This window comes from Bos javanicus, chromosome 8, assembly GCF_032452875.1.
Source record: "Bos javanicus breed banteng chromosome 8, ARS-OSU_banteng_1.0, whole genome shotgun sequence".
Classification (NCBI taxonomy): Eukaryota; Metazoa; Chordata; class Mammalia; order Artiodactyla; family Bovidae; genus Bos; species Bos javanicus.
In genome coordinates, this window is record NC_083875.1 from 42,413,004 (window position 1) to 42,426,460 (window position 13,457).

Consider the following 13,457-nt stretch of genomic DNA (forward strand, 5'->3'; position numbering starts at 1 on the left):
ACTGCAAGGAGCTCAAACCAGTCAATCCTAAAGGAGATCAACCCTGAATATTCATTGCAATGACTGATGCTGAAGCTGAAGCTCTAGTACTTTGGCCACCTGATGCAAAGAGCTGACTCATTGGAAAAGACTCTGATCCTGGGCAAGATAGAAGGCAGGAGGAGAAGGGGACGAAAGAGGATGAGATGGTTGGATGGTATCACCGACTCAATGGACGTGAGTTTGAGCAAGCTCCCGGAATTGGTGAAGGACAGGGAAGCCTGGCATGCTGCCATCACAAAGAATCAGACATGACTGAGTGACTGAACAACAATAACCAGGAAAGCTATAGCACAGGCAATAAATGGTCAGTTCATATCTCTCTCACTTTCCCTCCACCTTTGTATGCTCACTAACCTTCCCAGCATCCTCTTTTATGGCTTCCGTTTTGCAAAATTCGGTTTTCCGATTCAGGGCCTAGACCTCTAACAGACAGGGTTCTCCCTGGCTGGGTTCAGGGAAGAGTTCCCATAGAGAAAGCAGTTCCTGATCTGGTGTGTGTTTTGAAAACTTGCTGTGTAGCTATTTCAACTTGAGCTCCTGTTCCTTTTGTTGTGCCTCTGGCATTGCTGACTCAATCTATACATCATTCCTCATTGCATCAGGGAATTCAGAGTCCAACCTGTTTCTTGGAACATCATCTTATCTTCCTTATACCAAAGCATAAAGGAACTTCCTCAATCCTGTGGGTTGATGCCATTGGAGCCCTTGCTTCATTCTCTCTTTTATAGTGATTTTTATTTATAAATTCTGTAGGTATAGTTTTAAAAGTCAAAAAGTTCTGTAATGATTATGATGAAAAATAGTAGTCTCCCTCACCCCTGAGCCCAGCCACTCCGAAGCAGGTGGTGTTGTTACTGCTGTTATTGTTAATCTTTCACTCTGCTTTCTAAATGATAAGACTTTATTGCTATACCCTGTTTTTTCCCCCTTGAGTTATATATTATCAATTGACTTAGAATAAATCATGAAGATTTTACTTACCTTCCCAATTTTCTACCTCCACATTCTCTCTCCTTACATCTTACCATCATACAACTTTGCCTTATATTAACAATTAAAGTTCAGACTTTTAGAATGTAAATCTTATTCCCAGCAGTAGTATTTTTATTACTTTTCTTGTACAACTTACAGTATTTTTATTATTCTTGTAAAACTACTTTTTATTTCCTTGGAAATAATAATCACTTAACTTTTTATTTATTTGATAAATCTTTTTAAGACCTTGCATGTCTAAAAATGTGTTAACTTCACACCCACATTTGACTAGTAGCTTGTGTATAGAATTCTAGATTAACCTTTCTTCAGTGTATTAAAGCCTTGACTACATTTTCTTTTAGTGTTAGCAGTGTTGTTGAGAGGTTCAATGATATCGTGATGTCTGATCTTTTATATGTGACCTATTTTATTTTTCTGGAAATATTTATAAACTTCACTTCATCCTCGGTTTTCTGAAGTGTTGTGGTGCTATGTCATGGTGTGTGTGTGTGTGTCTACACTGGGCTGGACCTTTAAGTGGGCCCTTTCAACCTGGCAACTCATGTCTTTTTCTTAGTACTTATTTCTTTCATGATATTCCTTAGTTCATTTTTCCAAACCTTCTATCTGAAACTCTCTCTCTGAGTGTTGGCTCTCCTAAACTCATCCTCTAGTTCGCATATATTTTGTCTCCTATTTTCTCCTTTGTCTTTTGTTCTACTTTTTGGAACTTTTTTCAACTTTGAGTCATCTTTGAGCCATTTAATTTTGGTTACAGTTGTTTAACTTCCAAGAGCTTTTTCTTATTCTCTCAAAGTTCTTTTTTTATATAGCACCCTGCCTTTGGTTTATGCCTGCAATATCTTTTGTCTTAAAGCTATGAATTATAGAAATACTTTTGGACAGTTTCATCTGTTTTCTCCATTGAAACTCTTTCTCCTGAAGTTCCTTTTTCCCCCTCTTTATTTAATTTAATAAGTTTTTTATTGTGGGAGATTTTTCTAAAATTTTTGTGACCCTTGGCTGTTTGTTTAAACATAAGAGTATGGGGATAAAATGCTGATTAAAGCACTTGATGAGCTGGCTGGCTGGTAGTTTTCCCCATCCATCATCCATGACTCAGTCCAGGACCTGGCCATTTTTAGAGGGAGTTCCAACCATTAGCAACTAAAGATCCTTTTTCTTGGTCAAATTAAAACCACATTTCTGTGATGCCCTCGTGTGTGCATACCCATGTGTGAGCATGGATACAGGAGTATAAATATGGCTGAGTCATTTTGGGAACAAACAATTGGGATTCTTAAAAAGGACAATGTTGACTCTCAACTTGATTACTCTGTTTTTATCCAAAGTCTTTCTGGTTTATTCATTCCAGAGTGTAAACTTGTAGATTTCTATCAGGATTAGTCATCTGGGCTATGAGAAAAATCTAAGGGGTTTCTTGTTTACTATATGGGTGGGAAGAAATGGAAGTACTCTTTAAAATGCCAAATTTAGAAAAATTTGATGCAAAATTCTCATCAAGAAGGACAAAGTAAATTGTGGAACAGTCATTAACCTATAAAATCATGTTTTAGACAAAACAGATAACACAGCAAAGGTGTCATTATTTATAGCTAAATGAAAAAAAAATGCAGGTTGTAAGAGATGTGTAATGTGATTATGTTTTTATTAAAACAAAACTAAAAACTTTCTTACTGTATGCTTCTCTAAATATTTCAGTAGTAAGACAAGGGATGTGTTCATAAAATAATCCAGAGGACAGAGCCCTTTCAAAATAAGACTGGAAAGTTGCTTTTCCAAAAAAATTTGTCCCATCTGATAAATACTGTAAGGAAATAGTTTTTCTATTATTCTGGCTATTTGTTTTCTACTTCTAATCTTTTCATCTCTGTGGCTCACAAATGCTTCTGCATGACTATGTGGCCAAATTAGGAAGAGGGCTGCAAACTCTCTGACATAAATTACTGAAGCACTCATCTCTGGCATGAACTTAAGAAACTAAAAAAACAAACAAAAAAAACACCCTAAGGTCAGGAGACATATAAAATTAAGAAAGTGAGTAAGTTGCAAACATCTTTGGGTGCAGCATTTAGGGGAAAAACATTGTTTTTTATTATTAAAATGTTAGCTACTGCAAGCATTTTGACAATGCTGTTTGTGAGGTTGAGGAGGTTTTAGTCCTAGTTTGCTTAGAGTCTTTTTAAATTAGGAGTTGATATTATATTTTGTCAAATCATATTTCTGCATCTGTTGAGACAACTATATTTTAGAAAAAAATCTATGAATATTATAAAGTACATTGATTTATTTTCAAATTATAAAGCAGCTCTGCATCCTTGAATGTGAATAAATCTCATTTGGTTATGCTATATTAACCTTTTCATTTTATTGTTGGTATGATTTGCTAATATTTTGCCAAGAATTTTTACATTGGTGTGAAATTACACAACTCAGATAGGACTCAAACCCAGGAATCAAACCTACGAGCTGGACTCGAACCCAACCTAAACCTAGACTGGGACTTGAACCCACATCTTTGAATGTCTTTTATCTGAGCTCACACACCTGGTCTCAGGACTTAATGAAGCTCAGGTTCATGATGTCTTATGGCAAAAAGAATTTAGCGAGAGACTAAGTGATAGGTGAGAAGTGGATTTATTTAGAGATACACATTCCGTAGACAGAATGCAGCTGGTCTCAAAAGACAAGAATGGCCTTGGGAGAACCATATTCCATAGACAGTGTGTGGGCCATCTCAGAAGACAAGAGGCCTTGAAACATGATGTGGTTAGATTTTATGGGCTGGGCAATTTCATAGGCTAATAAGTGGTAGGATTATTCTAGCTATTTGGGGGAAGGAGTGGGGATTTCTAGGAATTAGGCCATCACCCAAATGGATTTCCAGGAATTGGGCCATCACCTCACTGGTAGGTGTGTCATTTAGAATACTAAAGCATTACAATGAGCATATAATGAGGCTCAAGGTCTATTGGAAGTTGAATCTTCCCCCACCAGGACCTAGTTGGTTCTATCCAGTTTTTGTCATGTCCTGGGACTATGTCATTCTTTTAAAGATTGTGCCTTGCCCCCTTCCCTTCTGTTTAGAATGTTCATGAGGGTTATTGATGTTTTCTCGTAATATTTGCCTGGTTTTGGTATCGGAATCTTTTGAAATGGCTTGGGAAATACACCTTCCTCTTTAATTTTCTGGAAGAGATTGGGCAAAAATAGTACTATTTCCTTCTTGAACATTTGGTTGAATTTAGGCTCAAGGGCTTGGCCTTCACTCTGAAACCTTCAGTGGTTCCCATGGTAAAAAGGATGATGTCTGAAAAGTGTGTTTTGGGAAGATGAATCTGGCAGCTGTGGGCAGGAGATACATTGGCAGTGAAAGCCTAGAGAAAAGCAGCAGGAAAAACATTTTAATTTCCAAAATTCCAGCAGATAAAGCTTTGCTTGCTTTTTCACAGGCTTGAGGGAATTCCTCACATAAAAATGAAAGTGACTCTGTTTGATGGGAACTGCGCATAGACTGGCAGGTGCCTTTCCTTACAGAGAGGTCTGTGCATGGGTGCTCAGCTGAATCTGTGGACTATAGCCTGTCAGTGGACTCTTCTGTCTATGGGATTTCCCGGGCAAGAATACTGGAATGGGTTGCCATTTCCTTCTCCAGGGGATTATCTCGACCCAGGGATCGAACCCACATCTCTTGCAATGCAGGTAGATTCTTTACCACTGAGCCACTTGGAAAGCCTGAAGATGCTCTGAAGTGAAGTGAAGTCGCTTAGTCGTGTCCAACTCTTTGCCAAACGGTGGACTGGGGTGGTACAAATACTATCACTGAAAAATTACTCTTGGTGTCCAAGGTTTCTCATTCAACTAAATAAATCCAGTCTGGCTTTAAAAAAATGCCCAAACCATAGTTATATTGCAACATTTTAAAAATTACTGGAGTTTTTTTTTTTTTAAGGAAAGTGATTATTTCAGATTTTATTTATGGTTTAAGGACTCATAAAAGAAATACACATCTTAAGGGCTTGTTCATAACACAACTCTATAAATTTGCTGTAAATTTGTTGTCATTTTGAACAAGCACCATCTTCTGGGCATGATATTCTACGTATTTCCTTCTACACTGTTAACTAATTTTTTTTAAGAACAGTATTGCAACTTGATCATCTGATTGCAGCAGCCACTCTCAATGAGTTTCACTTTATTGCATCAGCTCTTGGGATAGGACAGGCCAGTGCCAACCAAGGAGCTTAGTAATTCAAACTGCAAAAATAACAAGAGGAATTTAAGATTGAAGCCATCATAATTTAAAGCTATTTTCAATTCATGAGTGAAAAATACTTCCTTAGATATAAGTTTATGAGAAAATCATTCAGCATTTTCTTCTACATTGCAACTCAAACAATGCCTATGTATTAGTAAAGCAGGTACACTTTTCTAATGAAATACAATGCTTTTGGGAGGGAGACACAACTGACATCAATGGAAGATTCAATGAATTAGAGAATGCCTTTCATTTGTCATCAGTGTGAATGACTTGGCATTGTCAATATGGGTGGTGTTATTTTAAACACCGAACACCGTGTATTGTGATTTTCATTGTAAACTAAAAGTCTGATGTCAAGCTTCAATAAAATTTCCTTCTGGCAAGTGAACCTACGAAATGTACATAAGGCATTTTTTTTTTTTCCAAACAGCCCTGAAAAAAAAAAAAAAACTCACATTGAGATAGTACCCATTTGTTTTCTCTTCTGGTCCTTAAGACAATTATGTGAAGTGACTTAGTCAAATTTTATCATTGACTCATTTTACAGGTAAAAAAAAAAAATTGGAGGCTTGGAGATGAAAGGGAATTTACTAGGATTACAAAGCAAGTGAGTGGCAGAACTAAAATCAAAACTGAAATCTCTTAACTCTGGCTCCCCACTTTTACTATTAATGGCACACTTCCTTTCTTGAGTGAAACACAGATATGCTGACAAAGCAATTCCTCATTTGCAGAACTCAAAATACAGACACCTGATATGTAACACAGGGCAAGCTAACATTATATTCCTGGTGATGAGTATTTTGTAAATCAACTCCCTAATGTTATAGCTCTGCAGATGGAAAAATCTGTTAGGTTTTGTTATTAAATAAGGTATTAATTACTTCTATCGATTAATACACTATTTTTTAAAAATCTATTTTTAATTGAAGGATAATTGCTTCCTTTATTGTGTTGGTTTCTGCCATACATCCACATGAATCAGCCACAGGTATGCATATGTCCCCCCCTCCCCCCCCGGCTTGAACCTCCCTCCCACCTCCCACCCCATCCCATCCCATCCCATCCCACCCCCAGAAGACCTAATAGACATTTCACCAAAGAAGACATGCAGATGGTTAATAAACACATGAAAAGATGTTCAACATCACTCATTATTAGATAAATGCAAAGCAAAACTACAATGAGGTATCACCTCACACTACTGGGCATATACCCTGAGAAAGTCGTAATTGATGATATCTCAGAGTACATATGTATAGAATCTTAGGGAAAAGGAGACAGTCATGGAAAATGTGCATTTATTTAAATGTATAAACCAGAGACTCATGCCCTTGGGTATGGACATTTTTAGAATCCATAGATAGGCACAAGGAGATATAAGGATCCCTGAAATGAAATGTAGTTTTGCTTTTTTTTTTTTTTTTATCCTGGGCAAATCCTTTGGTTTTATCAGACTTAACAAGGGGTGTGATTCTTAAAAAAATCGTACCCTAATGCAGTGGTCCCCTACCATTTTGGCACCAGGGACCAGTTTTGTGGAAGACAATGTTTTCAAGGACTGGGGGTGGGGGTGGGTTCAGGATGATTCAAGCATATTACATGTATTATGCACTTTATATCTAAACTAATGCCACCACTGATCTGACAGGAGGTACTGGTCCGCGTTCCAGAGATTGGAGAGGTTGGCCCTGCTCTAATGGACACAAAAACAATCCCTCCTTTTTCACACCAAGGCAGCCCCCAAAATTTCTCCATCTCCTAGCAATCAGAGAGCTTATTGTCTGTATGCAACATTTATTTAGTACCCATTGAGCACAGTTTTCCCTTGTTACTTAACTATAAATAAGAGAGGCTTCATTTCAATCATCTGTGTCTCAGAGTACCCAGCATCCTCTGAGTGTGTAGTAGTGCTTAGTAAGTCACAGGGTTTGTGAGTGTTGACTTTCAACTCTGATAACTAAGTCGGATTTTATCATTGACTCGTTTTAGATGAAGAAACGGAGTCTTGGAGCTAGAAGAGAAGTTACCAGGATTGTAAAGCAAGTAAGTGGCAAAACTAAGATTGGAACTCCAATTTCATAACACTTTCCCAAGAATACATGAAGGCTTGTGGGACGGAGCTTTTTTGTAGCCATGCTATTTAAGTTGTGTGTTGGCAAATTAATTCTAAATGCTAAAATGAAGTAGCAGTTGTGATTGTCAAGTTACAGAATAACTTTTTAAATAGTCTCAGCAGTATATAGTAACCTAGATGTAATTCCCTGGTCTGGTTACATGTTTATTTCAAAGATGGTGCTGTTGGCCTGAAGTATGTTCTGTATGAGTTCCTTGCTAGGATGGCCAGGGAGGGTCTCAAAATGTTTTTAACCAACATGACAAATTACTGTGGTCCCTAGCAGAACACTCAGTGATTTTGTTTATTTACTTGGCTGCTCCAGGTCTTAGTTGTGGCACACAGGACCTTCAGTCTTTGTCGTGGCATGCAGAGTCTAAAGTTGCAGCATGTGAACTCTTAGTCATAGCATATGGGATCTGATTCCCTGACCAGGGATCAATTCCAGGCCCCCTCCATTGGAGAGCGAGGAGTCCTAGCCACTGGACCTGCAGGAAAGTCCCTACTCAATGATTTTTGCTGTTTCAAAATATTCAGTCTCCACTCAAAGATGTAAGATTTATTATGTGAGCAAAATATGTGACTAAAAAACAGCCTTGTGCTTCCTGAACTTAAGTTCATAAAAGGAGCTCCAATTTGTGTGTGGTGTAGGATATGTTGGCAAAGGTAAATGACCTCAAAAGGGTATTTCTTTGAGATTATGCTCACCTGAACGCTGGTATGCTCTTTTACAAAATCTTGCCTGCATTTGTGGGATTAAGTTTAATGAATGGTATTTGTGTTAAAAAGTGCCCCCACTTCATGCTATACACCCTGGTGGGGATGAGGGTAGGGGGACAAAGATTACCAAGACTAAATTCTTACATTAGAGAAGCTTTTATTTCATTCAATCAGGAAGTTATACACATAAAAGTAGATAATCTCTACATAAGAATTGTACATGCTCTTGTGGAATTATATGTGGGTCGATAAGAGACACATGAGCCAAGTTGGGGCAGCAGGGAAGGTTTCCTGGAGAAGGTGACGTGTGAACTAAGTCTTATAAGAAGAATAAGAGCCAAGTGAGGAGAGATGAGAAGAGCACATAAAGCAGAGGGAAGAGCTTGAGCGAGACTCAGCTTTGCATGGGAAGCAGCAATTTGTGGAGCAGGGCAGGGCTCACAAACAGTTCAGTGCTACTGGAGCATGAAGTTTAGCCTGGGGGAGTCACAGGATAGAGGAGAACTGAGTAGAGAGGTCAGGTCACGGTGGTCTCGAGCCTGAGCCAGAGGACTGGAGCTTTCATTCTGTCGAAAGCGAGTGCCACAGCCATATTGGCAGTTTGAAAAAGTGACTCCATGATTTAAAATACTCCAAGCCCCTTAGAGGTTGTTGCTATGATAAGTTCTGTACACTGACTAGCAAATGCTGAGCTCACATCATCTAAAAGCCACCAGACCCCACCTATTACATGGTATCATTTGTAGCATCACTTGGAGTGACTCTGACCCTTAAGCTCCAGATAATATGGGCTTGAGCTTCCATCCCACATTGTGTAGAAAGTCCATGGTTCCCACTAAAGAGTTCCAAGGGTCCCAGGGGGCTTCTACTCTCTAAATTCTGGCAGCTATGAGTTCAGTTCAGTTACTGGATTGTTCTGTAGGTCCCTGTTCTGCCGTCAAGTCAAGCTGCATCTGAGACTGACTTTCCAAGACTTTCATCAAAAGCCACTCACACGAGGTGTGAAGCATGTGCCACACACTTTCCTGAAGGGCTGGACAGGTTGAAGGGTTCACAGGACAGCAACTGCAGTGTCTCCAATTGCCTGTTAGGTGTTCCTGGTGTCTGGCAGTGGAGCCCCATAGGTCCATGCACACACCCTGTAGCCCCGCCTTCTTCTCCCCTTCCTGATTCCCAGCACTTCCCCACCCCCTCCTGAGGCCTCTATTTCTAGAAGGCAGAGCAATTCATCAATCTATCCCTCTCCCCAAACCCAGCCCAAGACCTCCTTCGGCCTCTCCAAAGATTTCCCTTCTCTCTCAGCAGTATAAAAAATTCATTTCCCAAGACATTTCCAGCCCTCCTGCCAAGGCAAAGGAAACAACAGTTACTTTGGGTTTTAACTTGTCTTTTTTTTGCACCTTCATGTCACTGATTTCTGAGAGAACTAGAAGAGTCCATGCCAACCCGTGTGCCAATTTTCGTGAGTTGGCACGATTCATTAGGCCCGTGGAAATCTTATCTGCCTCCTAATGGAGACAGTGCACAAAGAGCTGGGAACGCAGTGCCCGCTGCAGGGGAGGGAGAAGCCAGGGAGAACGGCACGTAGCCTCTAGCCCAGCCTCGTCCTGTCCTGAGGTGACTGGATCCTCAGATGGGAAAGGTTGGTTCTCTTTTCTGAATGAAAACAGGTGCTGACATCTGCCAAGAGCTTGTTTTCTGTTTCTGTTTGTTAATATTTGGCTTCTGTGACATGTGTGGGTGCCCTTCAGAGACTCACCTTACTTGAAAAAATATTTTCCTCTGAAAAAGGAAAGATCTTACACTATTAAAAAAAAAAAAAAATATATATATATATATATATATATATACTTTTTCTCAGATTTGGGGTCTTAGGGGGCTCTTGTCTTCCAAAACAGAATATCCTTCTTCCTCTTTTTTTTTTTTTTTTAATATTAAAACCCAAACTCTTGTTGAATTTCTAGGCTTATTAGTTGAGTAACTGTGGCTCTGTGGGTGACTTACATAGGACATTGAAGAATGCGTTCTCCTTGCTGGGTAAATATAGGCAGACATTTGAGACATGGGTTCAGTCCCTGGATGGGAACGATCCCCTCGAGGAGGAAATGGCAACCCACTCCATTATTTTTGCCCGGAGAATCCCAGTCAGAAAGGAGCCTGGAGGGCTGCAGTCTGTGGGGTCGCAAAGAGTCCGATGTGACTGAGACACACACACACTTTTCCCCTACGGGGACTTGTTACCAGTTGTATCAGGCAGGTATCCAACTCAATGACACTGGGATCCCTCTCAACTGACAAATACCAGGATCCTGAAATTTCCTGGGGGAAGTAGTTCCATAATTCAATGCCTTTAGAGACCAGATGGGGAACAGGGAGCATACATGGTGGTTGGATAGATGGAAAATGCTGGATCCTATCTACGCCCATTACATTAAAAAATTGTGTGACTATAGAAAACATATCTGTACAGAAAGTTGCTCAAGAGCCAGCACAGAACTCTGTACAGAAAAGGACCCTAGCAGATAGGAGGACTCCCTTTGAATGGGTGAATCAACGTGTATTTGTGCAGACTGAAATTTATGCTCCAGGCTCCTCTGTTCTTCTCGCTTGTCAGGGAGGAGAAGCACGGCATTCTCCTTAGCTTCCATGCAGCCTCGTTGAGTGTTTCCACTGATGCTGTGGTCGTGCCTGTCATCCCTGCCCAGTCAGGGTGCAGCCAGGCTGATACCCAGCAGGCAAGAGAATACAGTTGAGATAGCAACCAGTGAGCTTTTCCTGAATGCGGGGACCAAATATTATAACACATTCTCCCCTCCAGGGAGGCGGCTTGTGCACATACCCTGTGCCCCCACCCTGCCTTGACCAGCTGCATGTGGACTAGAGCTTTCTTCCATCCCCACCAGACTTGCCCAAGCCATGGCCATCTACCTGTCTACTGCCATAGTCTCCTAACTTATCTCCCTGCTTCCACCCCTGCCTCCCTGCCGCCTATTCTCAACAAAGCAGCCAGAATGATCCTTTTAAAATGGGATGTACCTCCACTAGCCCCAAACCCTTTCAAGTTGTCCCATCACTTGAAATCCCAAATCTCTACCACAGCCTTTGAAGTCTATATCACTTGGCTTCTGCTGCTCCCTTCTCCCCTCCCTTTCTGTCTTGGTCACCTCTACCTCCATGGCCATCTTGCTTGTTCACAGATGAAACAAGAAGGCTCCTGCCTCAGGACTTCTGCAGTGTCCTCAGTGGACTACTCCCTTGCCTCCACCAGGTTCTCTGCCCAAGTCACCTTCTTGGAGGGCTTCTTTGAGTGCTGTCTCTAAAATAGCTCATTCTTTCATTCTCTAATCCCCTGCTCTGTTTTGTTTTTCTCTGGAGTTCTTATCACTACCTGACTTATTAATGTCTGTCCTATTCCTGGCTTCCAGTTAGAATGCACCATGAACGATGGGGCTTTTGCTTGTCTTGTTCTCCACTGGTTCCCCAGAATCCAGAACAAAGCTTGGCACATAGGTAGCATTGAACAAATAAATGAAATAAGGACAAATGAAATGTGTATGTGTGTGTATGTAGAGGTATCTTTTGAAAATTTTGATTCATATACATCCTTCCTCATTTTCATTAAAAGTTCAAGAACTTGTATTTCCCCCAAACTGATGATCAATTTGTTGTTGTTCAGTCACATCCAACTCTTTGCGAACCCATGAACTGCAGCATGCCAGGCTTCCCTGTCCTTCACTATCTCCTGGAGTTTGCTCAGATTCATGTCCAATGAGTTGGTGATGGTGTCTAACTATCTCATCCTCTGACACCCCCTTCTCTTTTTGCCTTCAGTCTTTCTGAGTGTTAGGGTCTTTTCCAGTGAGTCGGATGTTCACATTAGATGCCAAAGTATGGAAGCTTCAGCATCAGTCCTTCTAATGAAAATTCAGGGTTGATTTTCTTTAAGAATGACTGGTTTGATCTTGGTGTCCAAGGAACTCTCAAGAGTCTTCTATAGCACCACAGTTTGAAAGTATCAGTTCTTTGGTGCTCAGCCTTCTCTCTGGTCCAGCTCTCACAATCCGTACATGACTACTGGAAAAACAATAGCTTTGACTAAACAGAGCTTTGTTGGCCAAGTGATGGCTCTCCTTTTTTATATGCTGTCTAGGTTTGTCATAGCTTTTCTTCCAAGGATCAAATGTCTTTTACTTTTGTGGCTGCAATCTCTCATGATCAATTTAGGATATGCCAATTATAAAGCTCTAGAACCTTTCCGAAACTGTCACTGTAGGTCCCCTGAAGCCAGTGAAGGAATGTCTGTTCTTATCTAATTATCTAAAACCATCCTACAGCATTTATAAGCCCTTTTTGGGAAATTACAGTACTCATTGTTTGGGGTCAGGTAAAAAGGCAAATTTGCTTTTAGTTTTAAAGAATTATTCTCAGCCTAACTTTCACTTGTAAATGGGTGAATTTAAGAAAACATAAACGACAATGGGTTTAAACCATACTCTGCCCTCAATCAACCAGAAGGCAAGAAATACCTCTAAATAAGAGCCTAGAGCATTAATTAAGTATTCAAACCTGCAATTTAGTGTCCTTCCACATTTCTCAGATTACCGGCACATCACATTAGCTTAGCATGATAAATCCAAAGATCAAGCTAATCTCACCTTCTGGAGTGGTGCAAAGTTTAATATCTTCTTCCCCCACTGGTTAAACAGACTTCTGTGTATAACCAGTGAACTTGAATTAGTCATTTTGGCTCTTTAATCAGCAGAAGGTCACACATATGAGGGTTTCTGCAGAGCTCATAGGTACAGCACCATTAATCTTGATTTCTTGGAATGAAAAAGATCTCCAAAGGCTAGAATTTCAAGGGGAGACCTCAGAGGGAACACTTGCATATAGGATTAGTATGAGTGCAGACCAAAATCAGATCTACAAACAGACACAAGTGAAGAATGTTAACTTTACTTTTTAAAAAAATGAATTATGATATTTGGGGGGGAAATAAATTACAATTTTTTGGCACTGGAAAGGAAATAGCAGCTGTTATTTGAGTACAGCATTTTATAAACATTGCCTTTTTGCCTTAGGAAGACTCTATGCAAGTAGAGGTTAGGGTTTTAAGAGAAGGACAAAAGTTTGGGTGGTAAGCAGCTTACCCATGACTGCAGCTAGTCTAGTGGAGTAGGAAACACCCAAATTTACATTTCTCTCACTGCAAAGCTGGTATTCACTCAACACTTCATTCATTAAGTGAATCTTAAATTCATTAAGGACTCTTTGTTGAGCTTTTAAAGATTTTTTTTTGGGGGGGGGGGGCTGTACTGCACA

At 40.1% G+C, this 13,457-nt stretch overlaps 1 long non-coding RNA gene across 1 annotated transcript in view; it reads left to right on the forward strand.

Moving 5' to 3' along the window:
• LOC133252648 (uncharacterized) overlaps nt 1-13,457 on the forward strand; it is a 279,302-nt gene that overhangs the window by 31,189 nt on the left and 234,656 nt on the right. The window contains exon 2 of the long non-coding RNA XR_009738022.1: nt 7,292-7,345. This is a non-coding gene — a long non-coding RNA (uncharacterized LOC133252648). The remainder of the gene's footprint in view (nt 1-7,291; nt 7,346-13,457) is intronic.